This window comes from Leptonotus elevatus, chromosome 8 (genome assembly GCF_054856555.1).
Source record: "Leptonotus elevatus isolate MCC_2025b chromosome 8, RoL_Lele_1.0, whole genome shotgun sequence".
NCBI lineage: Eukaryota > Metazoa > Chordata > Actinopteri > Syngnathiformes > Syngnathidae > Leptonotus > Leptonotus elevatus.
Window position 1 is genome coordinate 22,012,090 of NC_141246.1, and position 21,056 is coordinate 22,033,145.

The window sequence follows — 21,056 nt, forward strand, 5'->3', positions numbered from 1 at the left end:
CTCGGAGTAACCATCATCATCATCGTCGACATCAATGCGCTTTTTAGTATTGATCGATGCTTTCCGTCTTTGAAAAAAATGCTCAAGCGTGAGCTGCTTGCAACCGATCGCCAGTGTTGCTTCATCAGCCATTATTGCTTCATCAGCCATTGTCCCCTCTGCCTTTAAACCCGGGAGAGCGGATACGTCTTTTTATTTTTTATTTTGACCAATTCTTGGGCTCTTAGTCGATTAAATGCGTCAGAATATACACGAGAGTATGATGTAGGCCTCGTAGCATGTCTTTAACGATGGTGCGGGAGGAATTCGAAACAGTGTAACCAGTCGACAGTGACATACTGTTGAGAAATATGTTTGTAGACAATGAGGATGTTGAAAATTTCGATGGCTTTGTAACGGAATGGACGACGAATAATTACCACTCGATCCCCCGAGGTTATTACAACTATGCGCTCCAGTGTTAAAGGTAAAAAGGTTTTTTGTTTTTTTTATATGGCTCGCTACACAGTAAATATTGGAGTTAGTCTTTCAAGGTAACTGTGGCAACAGTTGCACTTAATAATTAGTGAACTTATTTAAAGGTGCATTGTGCCAAAAAGGTAATATTAAAGCTTTTTCTATATCATGCATGCTACACCAATGCCCAGATGAGTACGAAGAGCCCTGACTATTTTACTGTGACTGCATCTATCAGGTTTTATCTTTCCTTTACTCGCAAACTCTACAGTTTCTTTGGGGAGGGGAGAGGCGGAGTGGTAGAGGGTGACATCATGTGCGTCCCTGCGTAGTAGCGGACATGTGGCGTGCACTTAAGATCGTGCACATACTCTCACGCGCACCATGAACGAACCTGACACAGATACTGCAGTTAGACTTTGGGCCAGAGGTGGCAGTCGTGAGTAAAAAAGTGACAAACTGCACAAAGATCCTTTAAAGGAAAATATGTTGCATTGTTCTACATTATTCCGCAAAATCACTGTTTACAGTACATGCAGAATGGCGAAAAAGTAAACTTGTTGCTGGTTAAAAGTGTGGAATAGCCCAATGACAAATTACACAACTGTTGAATTTGTGTGTGAGCAAACACGTTCCTTCACATAAAATAGCATTAAGGAATGTTTTAATCAGGCAAAGGCATCAAATTAAGTGATGTTCCAACAAGGCTACAACCTTATAACAGTGTGGTGGTGTGGTGGAGTTACATTTTGGAATGGAAATATTGGGGTGAGATGGTAGGCCCATTTAGGGTGTCTGCAGGTATTAAAAGTAACCTGTAAAATATGTGGAGGATCATTTCCAATCATGGTACAAAATTATTTCACAGTAAAATTCTGTAATTATCATGCAAGTCAGCACACCAACCAGTGGCGTGCAGAGGGGTGGGTGGCCCCGAGCATACACCCATACATCTCCCCATCACTGGCAACCATCTCCCCCACCCAACGACTGCCGCTTTCCTCAGAAGTCGCTGAAACTAGTCAAGGTAAAGCACAACCTTTTTTTGTCTTAAAAAAAGAAAAAACACAGGACGATATAGATTTGTAGACAAGATGATTTTTTTTTTGCCATAGACTGTATCTTTAAAAAATGTTCCTCTGTAAGCCCCCACCCCAGATTTTGGGGGGTATGATACTCATGCACTCACCCTGGGCAACCACTGGGAGCGTCTGGCAGAGTCCCCTGTCAGAAAGAGTTTCAACACCCACCCACCTCCGGCAGAACTTCTCCCTTGTCCCGGGGGAGGCGGGGGACATTTAGTCAGAGTGGACCATGTTCTGCACCTCAATTGCTGAGGCGGCTGAACGGAGCTGTGGCCATAAGGTGGTCGGCACTGCTAGGTGCCTGTCGTGGCAGCAATCCCTGAACCTGCTGGTGTGCACCAGGTATGCCATCAAACTGAAGGAGGAGTCCTGTCAGGCCTTTTTGGCCTGTGGGACTCCAGAGGCAGCTGACGGGTACCAGCTGGCCAAGTAAAACGTAGCTTCGGCAGTCGCTGAGGCAAAAACTCTGGTATGAGAGGAGTTCGGCGAGGTCATGGAAAACGACTTCCGGACAGCTTGGGATCCTGTCGGAAGAGCTCTACGAAGTGACTGGGGAGAGGGAAGTCAGGGCTTCCCCGCTAAAGCTGCTGCCCCCGCAACCCACCTGCGGATAAGTGGTAGAAAATGAATGGATGGATGGATGGAAGTATAGCTTGTTATAGTACACAATTATGGAAATCAAAATAGCCATCTATTGCGAACACAGCTGCACTTTCCCAGGCTGGATCATCACATTTGATTGTCAGTCAGCCCTGAAGAAAGAATCCCTCATGACAAAAGGTTTGTGTGAAAAAACAACTTGTGTCATTATGTCTTCCCTCCGCAGCCAGTGCGGTGGGCAAGGGTTAATTGGTGTTGATTAGCTGTCTTATCTCATGGAATGTTCACAGAGGAAGATGAGCAAAGGATGAAGTCGCTTACAAACAGTGATGTGAAATGAGAGTCAAGTGCTTTGCATCTTTTAGGCGCTTGGAATGACAGATAAGGAATACTGATACAGCAACATACAAATATATTTAATCCCAGTGCTCTGCATCTTACTCTAGCACTATTTGCTGATTGGATTGTCATTGGGTGGGTCCTGGCTGGTCTTACTGAACAACCAGTTTTTGAAACATCAAATGTTGGTATTTTGTGGCCTTTGAAGAACATGTGTTATTCTTTGGTAGATTCTATGCTTTTAGTCAGTGTTACACAGACCAGAGGTGTAGACTCGAGTCATGAATTTGACGACTTTAGACTCGACTTGAAAAAATGTTAAAAGACTTGCAACTCAACTTGGACTTGACCAGCAATGACTTGTGACTTCACTCGGACTTGAGCCCTTTGACTTGAAAAGTGTTTCTTCTTCCACCCAAACAAAATTATTAAAATGTATGTTAACGAGTAAGTTCCTCTCGGTGTGTGCGCGTGTGTGTGTGTGTGCGAGCTGGGTTGACACAGCGCCGTCATTCAGACATGTCAGGGAAGCTGCAAAGGTGCAAACACACGCCGCCTACACTATAGCAAACTTCAAAATAAAGCTGACCAAATGATACATTGACACCAATGCAACAGCCTTGGCGGATTTTACTTTGAAGGCGTGGATGCCAGCTTGACTACTTCCCTTTGACAATTTGACTTGCATTATGGAAGTTTTTTATTGAAGTTACCTATTTTCTACCACCATTATCATAATGTCACCCCGAAAGTATATTAAATAGCGAATTTTTCTGGTTAATACAGTTAAGTCACGCCCATAATTCACGCAAAGGCTTATGTGGCCTAGGAATAAGGTGGAGTGTCCACCAAAAGGAGGCACTTTTTTTAAGAAAGAGGAGTCTGAGGTTAGCAGGATTGCTGATAGGAGTAGCATCCAGAGAGGTACAAGCATAGCATATACAGTATGGCATCACTACCATTTATTTACTTTTGTCAGTTCTTGCATGTGTTCTCAAAACTTAAAACAAGCTGAAGATTAATCTACTCACCAAATAAGCAATGAGCTTATTGCTTGGAATCCTGGCTGACCTGTGCTTGTCAAAGGAAAAATGTAAATAAGCAAATAGAACTGTAGTTCTTTCAAATGTGGTGAATATTGAATATGTCACGTTCACAGATGATGTTTTCAGCATTTAAGGTGAACCACTCGTGTTTTTAAAAACTTTGTTTTTTTAAATATTTATATTTTATGCAAAATGTAAACAGACAGGAAGAATGACACCATTTTTTTCCAATGTCGCGTAAATTTCCCACATCAAAGAAGACCACGCAAATCCGTTTCCGCTCCTCTTCTTCACCATCATTTGATGTTTTGGGGAAAACATTGCTGAAACTGGACCACTAGACCAGACCAAACAAGGGCGCTGATTGCAACTCTCAATTAGTGGTGTGACATCTCAGCACCTAACATCTGAGAGTCAAACCACAGTAGAGAGGCTGCTTGGGCGGATAAAGTAATTAGACTTAGTGGGGCCCTTTCATCTGTACCGACAGGGACGGCTTCTGGATCGTGTCACTGCTCTCTTTTTTATTGTGACAATAGCGCCACTGTGTTCAGAAAGGCTATAAGACTGCTGTCCTCTTCAGTTTGGAAGACTTTTTTCTGTAATGTTGTTTTTAAAATGTTGTTTATAATTGTATTATTTCATTTTATGTTGAAAGGATTTTTGTTCTTGTGTTTTTCATGTACTTTAATATATATTTCTATATTTTCAAGAGAACGTCCTAATCTGTCTGGTCAGAATATTGAAACACGTAACCATCCTGTGAAGACGTTGAGGCTGGCATTCTTTTTGTTGTATGTGACTCAAAGCCAAAGTGACTTGAAAGAATAACTTTGCCTGTGGGAAGGACAGTGCTCAGGTTCAGCCGCATTTCTGATAACATTTTGCATTCTGCAGGCACCAGCAACAACTCTGATGCCTGTGTTTGATTGTCTCTTTAATGTTCTCCTCCCCCTGAACAATAATCAGGAAAGCAGAGGTGGAGGTGAAGCGATAGCCAGCGGATGACTGCAGTGGAGAGAGAGTGACGTGCGATCTACTCCTGTGTTGACTGACAAAAGCAGTCTATTGGCATCCAGATAGCGGTTCTCTTATGTGTAACGATGTACAAAAGGCTCTGTTGGTTCAACCTAAAAAATTACGTATGTCACATTTAGCATTTTATTTTAGTAATGCCACAAGACAGTTTTACAATGTAACCATTTCATAAAAACACAAGATATTGCTCGTGTAACATTCCGTCTAAGGCCTGATTTACAGGCAATCACAGGAAGGAGTCATGCCATATCAATGGCTCAAAATCCACTGGGACAGGCTCCAGTTAGTTAACCACAAAACTAAATAGAACATGAATGGATATTATTACCTATACTTTTTTCATTGTATTTGTATTTTGTTAAATGAAGATTCTTTAAATTTAATGTAGCCGCAAGGTGGCACAAGTCAGTGTTTTCTTGTGCCGGTCCCAAGCCCGGATAAATACAGAGGGTTGTGTCAGTAAGGGCATCTGACGTAAAACTTTGGCCAAATCAAACATGCAAATCAAATATATGACTATCCATACCGGATCGGTCGAGGCCCAGATTAACAACGACCGCCATTGGTGCTATTGACCTACAGGATGCTGGTGGAAACTGGACTACAGTTGGTCGAAGGAGAAGAAGAGGAAGGTGTGTTCGTAGGAAGAAAGAGAAGAGGAACACCAAGAGTCTTGGACTGAGAGTAGGTACTTTGAATGTTGGAACTATGACAGGAAAAGGTAGAGAGCTGGTTGACATGATGCAGAGAAGAATGGTGGACATACTGTGTGTTCAGGAGACCAGGTGGAAAGGGAGCAAAGCTAGAAGTTTAGAAGCGGGGTTCAAGTTGTTCTATCATGGTGTAGAAAAGTAGGAGTTATCGTGAAGGAGGAGTTTGTTAAGAATGTCCTGGAGGTAAAAGGAGTGTCAGTGATGAGCCTGAAGCTAGAAATCGAATGTGTGATGATAAATGTTGTTAGTAGGTATGCGCCACAGGTAGGATGTGAGCTGGAGGAGAAGGATAACTTTTGGTTGGAGTGTAGCCAGACAGCATAGGATGGTAGTGTGTAGGATGACTCTGGTGGTGAGGAAGACAAAGACGGCAAAGGCAAAGCAGAGGACGAAATGGTGGAAGCTGAAAAGTAAGAGTGTTGTATGACTTTCAGGAAGAAGTTGAGACAGGTTCTGGAGGTGCTTCCAAATGACTGGACAACTACAGCAAATGTGGTCAGGGAGACAGGTAGGACAGTCCTTGGTGTCATCTGGAAGGAAAGGAGATAAGGAGGCTTGGTGTTGGAATGAGGTGCAGAAGGTAGATCCAGAGAAAGAGGTTAGCTAAGAAGAAGTGAGACACTGAAAAGACTGAAGAAAGTAGACAGGAGTATAGGGAAATGCAGCGTAAGGGGAAAGTAGAAGTGGCAAAGGCCAAACAAGGGGCTTACGATGACTTGTATGCTAGGTTGGACAGTAAAGAGGGAGAGACTGACCTGCACAGGTTGGCAAGGCAAAGAGACAGAGATGGGAAGGACGTGCAGCAGGTTAGGGTAATAAAGGATAGGGATCGAAGTGTGTTGAAAGATGCCAGTAGTGTGATGGGAAATGGAAAAAGTACTTTGAAGAGTTGATGAATGAGGAAAATGAGAGAGAACAAAGAGTAGAAGAGGTGACTGTTGTGGACAACTGATTTGCTGTGGCGACCCCTGAAGGGAAAAGCCGAACGGAAAAGAAGAAGAAGAAGAACACTCTTTAAATTATTGCAGCATTTCCGCCTATAGCAGATTGCAAGTTGTTTAATTTTTAGTGTCATTAAATGTTTTCTTGTTTTTATATTGTAATTTATCAGTCAGCAGGCTATATTATAAATATAATATTAATACACAACTATATCTAAAGTATATTTATAAAAAATAAAATAAAAAAAAATCTCGCTGGGGTTACTGGTGTATTGTTATGTTTAATCCCCTGTTAATTTCCCTCACTTTCACCGCCCTACTCGTTTTTGCACGGTTTTATTTACTTACACGTTACCTTACACGTTACCTTACACGTTACCTTACACGTTACCTTACACGTTACCTTACACGTTACCTTACACGTTACCTTACACATTACCTTACATGTTGCCTTATACGTTACCTCATATTTTATACAAACTATATAAATCACCTAACCACTTTGATTCTATCCTATAACATGCCAGTGGTGGCAAATGGCCTATACAGATATATACATAGGACTGTGTTTATATTATTTGTATGCATAAATTAGTTTTGGTTTCCTGGAATGTTTGTGGCGCTCGCTCACAGGCAAAAAGAATAAAAACTTTAGACCATCTCTTAAAATTAAAAGCAGATATTTGCCTCCTACAAGAAACCCACCTACAAAAATCTGAAGAAAAATTACTTATTGATAAAAATTTTAGCCAAGCGTACTCTGCCCCTTATAACAGTAGACAAAGGGGAGTCTGTATACTCATACATAATAATTTACTCTTTACTCTAAATAATACAATAACAGACCCAGAGGGCCGATACATTATTATTCAGGTGACTATATTTAATAAAATATATACATTCGGTAATTTATATGCCCCTAATAATGATGATCCGGCCTTTTTCCATGAATTTTTCTCTAAACTGTTTGAATTAGCAGCGAACTCTACTATTATTATTGGAGGAGACTTTAACACAACCTTAAATCCATTAATAGATCGTTCTAATAAAACAACATGTATAAGGCGATCACAATCCACAAAAGTAATAGGGGAATATATGGATGACTTTGGCCTCGTCGACAGCTGGAGACTTAAAAACCCAAATAAGAAGGAATTTACCTTCTTTTCCGCTGTGCACCGGTCCTTTTCAAGAATTGATTTTTTTCTTACAAATAATTCTATTGCTGATAAAACCGTTACAAAAATACATCCTATTATTATTAGCGACCATGCACCAGTCTCCCTTTCCCTACAAGTTGATTATACCTTTAAACCACCACCTACATGGCGTTTTAACATCTCACTACTAAACGACGCAGAATTTGACAAAATTATAAGAAAAGAATGGGCGGACTTTTTGGAAATAAATGACTCTCCAGACCTATCTCCAGCTCTTCTCTGGGAAACCGGGAAAGCAGTAATTAGAGGTAAAATTATATCATATTCATCTTATAAAAAGAAACAGGATCAAAAATTAGAAAAAGACTTGGAAGATAAAATTAAACAACTGACGGATGAGTACGCAATAAACCCAAATAACCAAATATGGACTGACTTACAAAATACAAAAATACAGTTAGACGATATGTTAACTAAAAAGACAGAGTTTATAATACAACAATTGAGATACAACAACTTTGAATATAATAACAAATCAGGTAAATTTCTTGCAAACCAACTTCAACGTAATCGGGAAAAATCGCTTATAACGGCTATTAAAGGTACAACTGGTGAATGTACACAATCACCAGAAGAAATTAATCAAATTTTTTATAATTATTATCACAATTTATACTCAGAAACTAATAAACCTAACCCAGAGCATATTGAGGCATTCCTCAGTAGCTTAAGTATACCTCAGGTAACTACTGAATATAAAGATATGTTAGATGCACCACTTACTATAAACGAGTTGTACAGTGCTCTAGATAGTATGCCAAATGGCAAAGCACCCGGCCCTGATGGTTATCCGGCTATATTTCTAAAGCACTTCTGGTCAATGCTTGCTCCACTATTCTTAAGAGTAGTAACAGAAATTAAAACTAATGGTCACATACGCCCACACATGAATACAGCAGCAATTAAACTTTTATTAAAGCCAGAAAAAGACCCCACCCTTCCATCAAGTTACCGTCCGATTTCACTAATTAACACTGATATTAAAATTATCACTAAGGCTTTTACATCTAGATTAGAAACAGTAATCCCGACAATCATTCATAGCGACCAAACAGGCTTTATTAAAGAGCGTCACTCTACTAATAATATTAGAAGGCTCTTTAACCTTATTAGTATGTCACAGCGGCATGATAAAAAGGCAGTTATTATATCATTGGATGCAGAAAAAGCTTTTGATAAAGTTAACTGGTCCTTCCTCTTTGCTGTTTTAAATAAATTTGGCTTTGGGAAGTCATTTATTCACTGGGTGTCAGTATTATATGATTCTCCTAAAGCTACTGTTACTACTAATGGGATTATATCTAAGAGTTTTACTCTACAGAGAGGCACAAGACAGGGATGCCCACTGTCGCCTTTATTATTTGCAATATTTATTGAACCGCTTGCATTAGCCATACGCCAGGAAAGAATGATTCAAGGAATTCACTCTGGGGTAACAGAACATAAAATTAATCTATATGCCGATGATATTTTACTTTATTTAGAAAAGCCTGCTATTTCATTAGGGGAAGTATTTAACTTAATAACTAAATTCTCACAGTTATCAGACTATTCTATTAACTGGACAAAATCAACACTTCTACCTATTACAGAAAATTCATGGAACCCTGCAAGCCAGGACCCATACTACTCATTTCCTATAGGTAATTTAAAATACTTAGGCATAAAAATCTCACCTAAATTAACTGATTTAGTTCATTTAAATTTCACTCCACTTCTGGATAGCATTTATAGTGACTTGGAGCGCTGGAATAATCTCCCTATTTCTCTAATAGGACGAATAGCCACTATTAAAATGAAAGTTTTACCCAAAATAAACTATTTTTTCTCAATGATTCCATTTAAACCTACGGCTAACTGGTTCCAGTTGTTGGACTCAGCCGTTACAAAATTTTACTGGAAAAAAAAAAAAGCAAAGATTAGTCTATCTACTCTTCAGAAAAATAAATCCAAAGGAGGTCTAGAGGCACCAAATTTTATGCACTATTATATAGCCAACCAGCTACAATATATTATTTTATGGGCACAACCCAATAGAGATACTAACTGTTGGCTGGAACTAGAACAGAAGGATTGTAATAACCTCAGACTCCTAGATTTACTCTTTATTACAACATCGATTAAGCGCCATAACTGCTTTAAAAATCCAATGATTTCCGCCACCCTGACTGCCTGGTGGAAGGCACTAGAAATGACAAAAGCCAAAGTGGAGCCCAGCGGGCTTTCTCCCCTATGGCATAACCCCGACTTTCAAATTAACAACCAATCGTTTTATTTGAATGTGTGGGAGCAGAAAGGAATTACACATCTCCACCATCTCTTCTCAGATAATATGTTTATATCATATACATCCTTGCTCCAAAAATATAAAATAAAAAACGGAAACTTTTTACATTATTTGCAAGTTAAAAGTATGATAAAGAAACAAATTCCAACACTCCAGGGTACGCTCCAACCGCCTGTTTTAGCTAAAGATATTACCAAGCTTTCTCCAACAACAACAAAAAAACTCTCAAAAATATATAAGTTACTTTCATATACTGATAAAACGTCTTTACCCATCTCAAAATGGGAAACAGACTTGTCTATAGCTCCGGAATCTGTCTTTTGGATTCAAGTTTGTGAAAATGTTTTTAAAATGACAAAACACACAAATTTACAACTTATCCAATATAAAATTATTCACAGAACATACATTACTCAATATATGATGAAGAAAATGGGACTCTCAGACTCCGACATTTGTCTCCAGTGTTTACAAAACACTACAGACACTTATTTTCATGCTTTATGGTTATGTACTCCGGTTATGTGTTTCTGGACTAAAGTCTTAGAAAAACTTTCCGCTGTCTTGGACTGTAGGATACCGTTCTCTCCAAACTTGTGTTTGCTAGGTGACTTAACAACAATTGACTTACCACATAAACAATTTCAATCTATACTTGTAGCCCTTACTATCGCAAAAAAAACAATTCTTGTTAACTGGAAAAATAAACAAACTTTGAATATCGACCAATGGTCTAACCTCCTCATAAATCATATTTTAATGGAAAAAATATCTGCCTCAAATAAAAACCAAATGTCAAAATTTAAAGAAACATGGTCTACGTATATAGAATTTTTTAACCTAAACTTGGATTTTAATTCTGCCTGTTAGCGAGAGCCACAGCAGCGTTATAACTGGCATTGATGTTTCTGTATTAGGCAATTTGTAACTAATGGTTGTGTTTCCATAGTCAGGAACCCGGCTGCTGCCAGCGGGATCGAGCGGATTCACCTCCGATGGGCACCAGGGGTTGATATTCGGATTCACGGCATGCCAGTGGGTTAATTCTGTGGGTGCTGTCCCCCCTGGCGGGGAGTGGGCGGGTCTCCCCCTCTGTTGGCTGCTGGGTGGCGGCTGCGTCTTGGCCGTTCCCTGGGTCTCTTGGGGGGTGCTGCGTTGCGGGGCTTTCCCTGGTGTCGGGGGCGGCGCCGTTCCGGCGCGGTCCGTCGCTCTGGGCCCGGCGACGCGGTTCGGGGCCTGTGGGCCGCCGGGGTGCCCGGTGGTTCCCTCTCCCCTCCCCCTTCCTCCCCCTTGCTGCCTCTCCCTCCTCGCCTCTCCCCGCCCGTCCTCCGCCTCCCTGTCCCCTCTCCCTCGTCGCCCTTCCTCCTCCTCTCCCCCTCTCCTTGCGTCCCTGCCGCTGCCCCCTGCCCTTCTTGTCGTCCCCTTCCCTCCTCCCTTCCCCTTCCCCGGTACGCCTTCCTTCCCCTCCCCTGGGCCGGGGGCTCCATCCATGGCCCGGGTCTCGGTGCTATGGGGGCCGGCGGGGGTGGCTGGGGTTTGGTGTCGTGCCCGCCCCGCTCCGGTGGGCGTCCTGACACCTCGGGCGGGACCCAGTATCCGGGGGGCGAGCCCTATCGCCCCGCCGGACGGGTCCCATATGCCCGCCGGGGTCCTGGTGGGGTGGGTGGGGGCTTGGTGGGCCGGTGCGCCTCCTGCCCCCGCCCGGTTGGGGGGGGCCCCGCTGGTCACACCTCTTAACTCACTACACTAGGTTTGCACAATACACTTTTATAGACATATAGGGCACATAACACACTTTGGGGGGTGGGGTAGGGTGGAAACACCGTCTTCACCCTACAACTCCCCTCCAATTTTAATACACCACACAACTTGTGGGTGGGGGGGGGGGCTTGGGGGCTTGTGGGGGTGCCATCGGTTGGGGGCCGCAGTATAGAGCAGTGCTGCGGTCCCCTGTCCGTGTCGCCACCCGCCCCCCCCCCCCCCCCCCGCCCTATCTATTTTTTTTAATGCACCACATACATTCAGCAACATGCTTGGGTGGCGGGTGGATCGGAGCGTGGGAATATCATTTCCATCGGCTCCGGTTCACCTGCTCCTAATTTTAATGCACCACACACACACACTTGTATATACACTGGGTGGGGTCACATTCACGGTTTAGGGGTAGAGTTCGCCAGTCCGCGAGCTGGCGGACTCAGTAACAGGGGTTAATTTTCACAAAGAACGCTGGGGTGACGACCGGGGCCTTCCCCCGCTGGGCCTGGGGTTCGGGGGTGTCGGCCGCCCTCCGGTGCCCCCATCTCCCCCTTCTGCCCCCGGTGTTCCGTCCTTCCACACGGCGGGGGGTGGGGTGGGCGCGGCTGCCCTCTCCGCTCCGCTGTCCGGCCCCTCTTCGGCGCCGGTGCCTGGGTGCGGGTGGTCCCCGGGGGCTGGGGGTCGGGGGTTGGGGGGCTGCCGGTTGGTCGGGGTGGGGTCGGGGGGGGGGGCGGCTTTGTTGGGGGGGGGGCGGTGGTGGGGGTTGCGGGGTGGGGGGGTGCTGGGGGTGGGGGGTGTCTGGGGGATTGGGGGCATGGGGGCGGCTGGGGCTGGGTTGGGGTGGGTGGCGGGGGGTGGATGGGGGGCGGGGGGTGGTGGGGGGGCGGGGGTTGGGGGCCGGTGGGGTGCCTGGTGGGCCTGCAGTGCCCCGTCCTGCTGCGTTGGGCCGGGGGCGCGGGCCGTGTTGGGGCGGGGGGCGCTCCTGCTCCTGGGTTTGCTCTCCGGCCGGTGGCCCTGGTGGGGCCCGGGGGTCGTCCTTTGGCGCTGCTGCGGCCTGGGGGGCCCTGAGGTGTTGCGCTTGCTCTGTTCCGGCGGGGGTCGACGGCTCTCCTCTTTGGTGGAGATTTTCATGCATGCCAGATCCACCACACCAGCATCTACCGAAACTCAGACACAATCTGTTTCCTCCTCAGGTTATTGAATCGGTGGAGGCTGGTGTCTCGGATCTCACGCGGCTTCGTCTGTCCTTCCTTCCTTTTCTCGGTCTCTCCGTTGGTCTCTTGAGGCCTCCCTGACTTTATGTTTTTTGGATTTGTTGGGGTCTGGATGTTTCTTGGGCTGGGGAGGAGTTCTGGTGGGGGGTGTCTGGTCGGTGCTGGATTTCACCTTCCTTGGTTTTCTTCGGTCCCCTCGGGTCTCCTGGTGTTCGATTTAGGTGAACGGTATAAGATTTTTTTTTTTTCTAATAGGTTTTCTGGTGAGCTAACAAACACACGCACGCACGCACGCACACACACATACTCACCCACACACACAAAAAAAAAAAAAAAAAAAGTATGTATGTATGTATGTATATATGTATATATGTATGTATATATGTGTATATATATATATATATATATTTAAAAAAAAAAAAAAAAAAAAAAAAAAATGTTTTCTTGTTCACACAAAAGATAAGCAGTTTTATTTGCCTTTTGCTGCCATGATGCACCGAATTACAACAGTCATCTTTGAACCAAGGTTACTACCAACCATGATGTTTGGTGTACCACTGCTCCTCTGGTGGGAAGAGGCGGAAAAAAAGCTTTTGATGCCATCAAAGCATTGCATTGTTATGCATTTATGCAATTGATTGAACCCACATTAATTGTGAGTCAGGTGAGTACTCCACTGCATTACACATTGACACATTATAATCAGCATAAATCAAAGGTTAGTTACTAATTTAACCCAATTATCTGCCCCAAACATTCCATTCATTATCCAAGGTTTAATAACGGAGTTTACTAAAACGAATTACCACCGATCACTTCTTAGATTTTATTCAGAGCCTGGAGCCATATTCTCAAATGTGTGCATAATTCCTATTTTAAGCACCTGGCTTTGCACATTTTTCATCTACACGGATTCTCCCATTCAGCCTTCTGACACACCCACCGTGTGCAAGGTGTGAATGTCTGAGAAAACACCAAAAAGTCATGATTCCATTTACAGCTGAGACTGCAAATTCTGCAATACTGTTCCTGAGAATTAACATTGACAAATGTGCGCATATACATTTGAAAACCAGCTCGGTAGCAGACGCAGCATAATCGTCCAGTCAGGATGTGAGGACCAATCTGACTAACATTATGAAGGAAAGCGTGTTTTGTTTTGTTTATTTTTTTATTTTGTGTAAAATAAACCTAAGAAAAAAACAATTTAATCAGCATTATTTTATTGTAATTAAATGCATGTTTGGAGGTCTATCAATAATAATACCAAAAAAAAGCGTTGTGAACCGACCAAGCTCTCCAACCTTTTTTTGCGCTAAAGACCGGTTTCAATACATTTAGATGTACAGGCACAGGAACAAATAACACAAAAAAAACAATGATTAAATACAAAACCCATCATTGGACCCTTACAATGAATGTAAAAAAAAAGGTCCCACACTTGTCATTTTTTGGCATGTTTGAAGCAGAATATTTGTCAATATTCTCCACCAATAAATACCATGGCTAAGACACTGTAATATCTGAGTCACACTTGTTTAATGAAGATTATAGAAGTGTTGCATATTGATATTTGTTTCAAACCTTAATTCACTGTTGATATTTATAATAAGAATTCATTAACATGATCAGTGTCTTTACATAGATGAATATAATTAATTCTTAAAAGCTTATAACTAAAGGTACTCTACGGTATATTTTTTAATTTCAGAAGTGTGTATGACTCTAGTAGCCCTTCAGTGATCAGTACCCAAGAAGTAGCTGTCTGTTTCAAAAAGGTTGATGACCCCTGGTCTAGATCAAGTTCAAGTACATCCGCATAACTGCAACCAGTGTGGTTTGGCATGATGAAATATCTTATTACAATATCATTGCAGGTTTTGTCCTCACTTTGTTGTCACACATTTTCAATTTTACTTTAGAATTTTAAGAACTACTTTCTTTGTCCTTTTTCCTGCCTTTGCAGGCTAAACCCAGAAAAAAACGATTCACTGCTGCGATAAAGAGGCTCAGAATTGCCGCTACTCAGTATAAGAGAAACATTTAACAGTATTAGATCAAGTTTAATTATACAGGGGCTTGCGGCTGGGCCCCCTTTTCTCTAAACAGTGAGGATGCTTTGTGTTTGTTGTCGGTTCAAGGCTTCCTAAAGGATGTGTTGGCATGTGCAGAAGGTTCTGGCAGAGGAAACTTGTGGTGGTTGTGGGAGTGGGGGGTAGAACTGTTATTGTTTGCAAAACATGTAAGCGACCATCACAATGCTTCATCCATGGAAATGAAGCAAAGATACAGAGAGAGAGAGAGAGAGAAGAGAGAGCATGAAAAAATGCAGCTTTGACTGGCGACTTAACAAGCGAAACCAAATTTGTCTTTTGCCGAAAGACGTCAGATGTGTTGCCAGTGAGCGAGAGTGAATGTGAGAGAGAAATAGAAAGAGCAAAAGCAGACCACAGAATCTTTCCTGCATCTCTTTTCTCCTCTGCTTTAAGACGACTCTGTGAATGTGGCAACATCAAAGGCCTCGCTCTCTGAATGTACATTCTTGTTCCAGTATCCACATGAAACAGAGAGCGCTGCAGAAAAGCTGTGAGAGATGAAGCAAGTTGTTTTCCACTTCTGTCCTTCTACATAGGTATCTACGGAGAGAAACTGCTTGGAAATTAACTCATGCCGTCTCCACGCCATACCAACAAAGCAGTGGTGTCTCTAAAATTAGGACACAATAACATGTCTAAAAACTAAGGGGCCATTATTGTAGCAAACCATTTACAAATGCGTATTTCAATCCACAAATACATCAAAAGGATTTGTATCCATAACCAAAGTCACTAATAGCAAATCTAGAAACGTGTGACCGAGGTCACAAAAAATGCGCAAGTTGAGTCACAAATGTGTGACATGTATCTGAAAATGAGTACAATGATTTGTATGCGTAAAGACATACAGTAGTTCAATGAGCTTATATATATCTGATCTGTAAACACCAGGCCTCCTGATTGGCTGTATTCATACATGAGACTTTTGCGTACAAGAGTCACAAATGCACGATTTGCAATTGCCGCTTTTCTGAGGTTGGTCATCAAACGTTCGCAAGCTGAGCCGTGATTGGTCATTACCTAAACCCTGAGCAACTGTGATGTCATTTTTATTCAACTGCAAGTGGGAAAATGGCCACTCCCAGAGATGGGAAGAAGCAGGTGTTTTTTGCTGCTTAGTTCTTGTTCAACAAACACAATATTCATCAGAATGCCATGTTTTGACTAGTGAGGGCGCATACACAACACATTATTGTGTAAAAAAAATTCTGGTTTGGCTTCCCATTTAAGTATTAATTACAATTAACTATCTGTAAAGCTTAACAACAATAAAACAATATACATGAAATTTTACACCAAGTGACATGTATGGTGTAGCTGAAGTTTTGTGCAACATACTGTATTGTGTGCGGCATATTTTTTTATACAATTTTGGCATTCAGTGCTTTTGATTTGATCTTAAAAAACTTAACAACTTTTGTCAAAATCCCATGTGCCTGTTCATCGACCACCCAAGGAGTGGCAAAGTAGATCTCACCTTTATTCTGAGTGTGTGTGTGAGGCAGCCTCATACTTAATAAGGAGTGTGCACCTGTGCCTATACGTGTGTGGATGTGTGTGCGAATGTGCTTGCTGTGCCTCTACCGCCCACCATCTGGGCCCTGTTTGGAGAGCTTCCCTGTAAAAATCACAGTCACGCCGTGGCAGGATTACCACTGTGAAAAGCAACACCTGGAAGAACCTCAGTCCTCCCGCTCAAAGACGACTCAGACTCCCCGGTTAGAGGTGCAGGCTTTGTTTTTGACCTACATGGTCATTCTAGTCTTCACTTCACCTTAAAAGAAGCACAAAGAACACATTCCAAATCTAAATCTACGCTAGATACTACCATGTTTATAGTATCACCATACAGCAGTGGATTAAAAAAGTGGGTACCGTATGTCTGTGCATACTGGCATGTGTTCACATCGTATATGCTTTGCTGTTTTTATAGCACGCCAAAACATGAAAGACTGATTATCCACACTGAGTGTAAGCCTGTGAATGAAAAAGTGGAATAATCCCAGATGAAAATTGAGTCAGAGCGCCTCCATTGAAGATTTCCCATCAGAAATAATCTCAGTCTCGGATTAGTTACAATTAAAACTGTTTTGATGTTCTAAGTGGTTGTTCCACAGAATTATAATATTGTATAGCCGTTTTTATTTGTATTTTTTATTTTTTTTGCCACATCCTCGGCATAGTCAGAATGGAGCTAAACCACAAAGAGTGTCTGTTTACTCTTGAGAAGAAGGGGCATATAATATTTATTTCATAGCTAATACAAAGTATGACTACATTTTGAAATTAGTGTGAAACAATTTCCTCTATTTCTGCATGTCATTATTCGGATAATTTTGTTTATGAAATTATTTCTTAAAAAGATTTTCATAACTCTTCTGATGAAATTTACAACAAGTTGAATGTTACCTTTGTCAAAGCCTGAGGCGGTCTGTATCGCTGTTACTGGCACTAAGAAACTTAGAGAACGGTGGTAGGAACACTGGCACACAAAAAAACTACAAATGTGGACTGTCACTTCCCTCTTTCCCTATTCATTACAAAGACGGAAGTCAAGTCGAACGTCCACGCGACTGCTACCATCATAGCAGAAGCAGCAAATCAACCGAAAAGTTTTGTTTGAGGAGACAAAAAGAAAAGAAAAGGAGGCTACCCAGATAAAAGGACAGTCAAGGATCAACATTGGCCTGGCTTCCACTCGCTGGCGTGAGCTCAAATACGTCACTATGCACTAGTCCTAATGGGAAATGTGGTATTCTTACCGGCAAAGCACTACCACTTTTGTCCATATGGGGCTGCCAAGTGTTTTTTTTTAATGTGCTTTTCTATTTTTCCTCCAAACTTTGCATACCAGGTTTTCAATTATATGAAAAAAACAAGCAAAAAATGCACATCAATGAAAAAATCCTATATACAGTACCCCTCATGGCCATCTCAATAAAGGATCCATTTGGGACCAAGCGCACATAAGGGGGGAAGAAAAAATAATAGCAATACAAAAAGTGACAATAATAAAGAAAATGCTAAATGAACAGTTTTTTATATAACGCCATATGTACACCATATGGTACCCAAAGTGTTTTACAATGCCTCACATTCACACATTCACACAAATATTCACACACCAGTGGTCGGCTAAAATAAAATAAAAATAAATAATATATCACTACAATATACATTTCTACACAGTGCACCCCTGCCATTTGCGGGTGATATGGAAGCCTGCAAATATAAAAAAAGATTGATTGATTAATTGAAGACCATATGCTGTTTTCGAACTGTCACTGAAAGCAGCCACACCTCACAGTTATAAATAGATAGAGAGATAGATGAGAAAAGGAGCAAATGATGCGTCTGAAAGCAACATTTCACCCACATGCACGCACTAATAATGAGGATGACGATGCGTGACATCAACTTTTTATCACAGTCACAAGTTTAGCTGTGTATATTGTGGCTGGTGTTTGAATAGTGAATTGATGCGAGGGAGATTTGTTCGGAAGGTGTAACTCACATTATTATGGTGTAGCTCTGGCAAAGATGGCAAATCCAGGTGCAAATAGTCGTGCTAGCTAGCTAGCTCCCTAGCAGTTAACAAGCAACCTGCACCTCAGCTGGGGCTGAAGCCAAACTGTGGCAGGGTACCTCTGAGCTGCGGCTAGCAAGAAGCTCAGCGTGGCATGCCGAAGGACTCTCAGCTCAAACTTTTTTTATTGATGAAGATAAATCGATCCTTCAGCTAGCCAAATAGGTTCCAAACGTCTCTCTCTCTCTCTCTCTCTCTCTCTCTCTCTCTCTCTCTCTCTCTCTCTCTCTCTCTCTCTCTCTCTCTCTCTCTCTCTCTCTCTCTCTCTCTCTCTCTCTTTCTCTCTCTGATTGCACTTTTTTCCTGTACTGTAACAGAATACAGTTACATTATTTTTGTATTCTGAATATGTAACACCGGTAAATGTATTCTGTTATTTTAATAAAATAAAATAAAAAAAGAAGAAAAAAAATGTATTCTGTTACTGCCCAAACCTGATTACAATAATGTCAGAAAAAAACAAATATGGGATTAAAAAGAAAAGAAAAAAATCCACTATTGAAACTATTTATTCCGAAGTACAGCATCAGTGGACTAGTCAAGACAAATCAACTAGAATTATCACTTGATCAGTGTGATCATGTAGAAATTTTACGCCTTCACAAATTGAATAAACCTGATACATTTATTCATTCATCCATTCATTATCGGTACCACTTATATCCTCACTAGGGCCGCGCGTGTTCTGGAGCCTATCCCAGCTAACTTCAGCACACATGCGACCAAAGAGAGAAAAAGTGTTCCTGAAAATGGATGGATGGATAAAATATAGATAACATTATTTCTATTATCTTTTTATTAGTATCAGCAGTCTTATTTTTGCACGAGAGGGAATAAAAGTGCAGCTCCTGTTTGCCTTGTGTCAAGGGAACTATTATACGTTCTAATTAGAGGATACCATCTTAATGATATATTTATGATGTTATTTTGTCATTTGTCATTTATGTAGAGCACTCTCTTACAGCTGTGATTGTTGTGCAGTGCAATAAAACTGTGTTGAGTTTTAATTAAATTATGACATGATATTGGAATTAAGAAAGGCATTTCAATGTTCTTAAAAAGCCAAATGTAAACACATCGTGACTCCAGCTGGGGATTGAACTCACACCAGAAAAATCATCACCGTTGGTCCATAGCTCCTCTTATCCATGCATCCTGGACACCCTGCTGTCCTCTTGAACTCTGTCATGTGACCACTGACTTGAATATGAAAACTAGACTGTAGAAGCCTGGCTGATCCCCATTGATATGCCACATCCAATATGGCCGCATGAACTGTGTTAACTGACAGTGGTTTTCTTAAGTGTTCCTGAGCCCACCTGGCAGTATCCTTGATACATGAATGCCTGTTTTCAATGCAGTGCCATATGAGGGATAGAACGTCACTGCTGCTGAGTTTTCTCCAGTATCTCTTTATCTTTTGATGATACTACGGACTGTAGATGATGAAACCCCTAAATTCTTTGGAATGGTACATTGAGAAATGCTGTTCTTAAACCACTCACAAAGTGGTAAACCAAGCCCCATCCTTACTTGTGAACAATTAACCTGTTCACCTGTGGAAAATTCCCAAAAAGGTGTTGTTGTTTTCAAAACATACCTCAACTTTCTCAGTCTTTTGTTGCCGTGGTCTTATTTTTTTGTTTGTTTGTTTGCAGAGCTGGGCACTTAAGTTAATCGTCACTTCCTGTCGATGACGCCCACCTTTTGGCGAGTGCACAATTAAATAAATAAAGAAAGAAAGAAATACATGAACTGAGCACCGATTTAAGCAAGTTTACGTCCGTCGATCAGGGTGAGTACAGATGGTCCCTCTCATTCCGTGTAGTTTTGCGAGGCTTCACGTCATAAAGCATTCGCCGAATATGCGGAAGCACTCGGTGAAAGGTGAGCATCGTCATCGACGGGAATTAACGATTAAAGCAAGTGCCCAGCTCTGTTTGTTTGTAAGGTGTTGCAGTCAAATTCAAAATGAGAGAATATTTGGAAAAACCAATGACATTGTATCAGTCTGAACAATATCTTGTCTTTCTAGTGTATGCAATCAAACATAAGTTGAAGAGGATTAAAGAGGATTTTTTTGTACAACACGTGCATTTCATTGATTTTCAGCATTTCGGCTCAACTTCAGTTCTTCAATGTACACACAATTTACACACTGTTTTATTATTATTCAATGCAACTTTTGACGCCTGACTTTCTCCAAATTTCTATTCCAATTCAAACCATTCCAATATGAAAGAAAAAAGTAAAAATATGTTCATCTGTACTGTACTTTCCTATTAAATATATATATAATCCCACAATTGAGAAGTATTTTTATTATCAATCATTTTTTAAGCCGTTTTTCTCTGTCATCCTATCTAGGGCCATTCAAAAACACATTCATGTGAATTCCAGAACTGTCCCCAACATTGTTTTTTGTAAGCGTACCAATTCTTAGCATGATAGCATTGAAATGCCACTAGAGGGCTACAATCGGGTATGAGCTCTAAAGAATGTGTCATTGGATACAAGTTAAATAAACTCTATTGTTAGAGATTATTACTCTCTAAAAACCTGATGTGATTTTTTTTTTATTTACTCAATGACAGCATTAATAGAACCTCAACAATTGTTTAGTATGTTGCTGGTAAGATAGAGACTCTCTTGTCTCTCTCTCTCTTTTTTTAATCCATCT

General features: G+C 41.6%; 1 protein-coding gene across 3 annotated transcripts in view; it reads left to right on the forward strand.

Annotated features, from left to right (window-relative positions):
- The window catches only part of LOC147170208 (uncharacterized), a 62,510-nt gene that overhangs the window by 40,454 nt on the left and 1,000 nt on the right, over positions 1-21,056 (forward strand). The window lies entirely within an intron of this gene.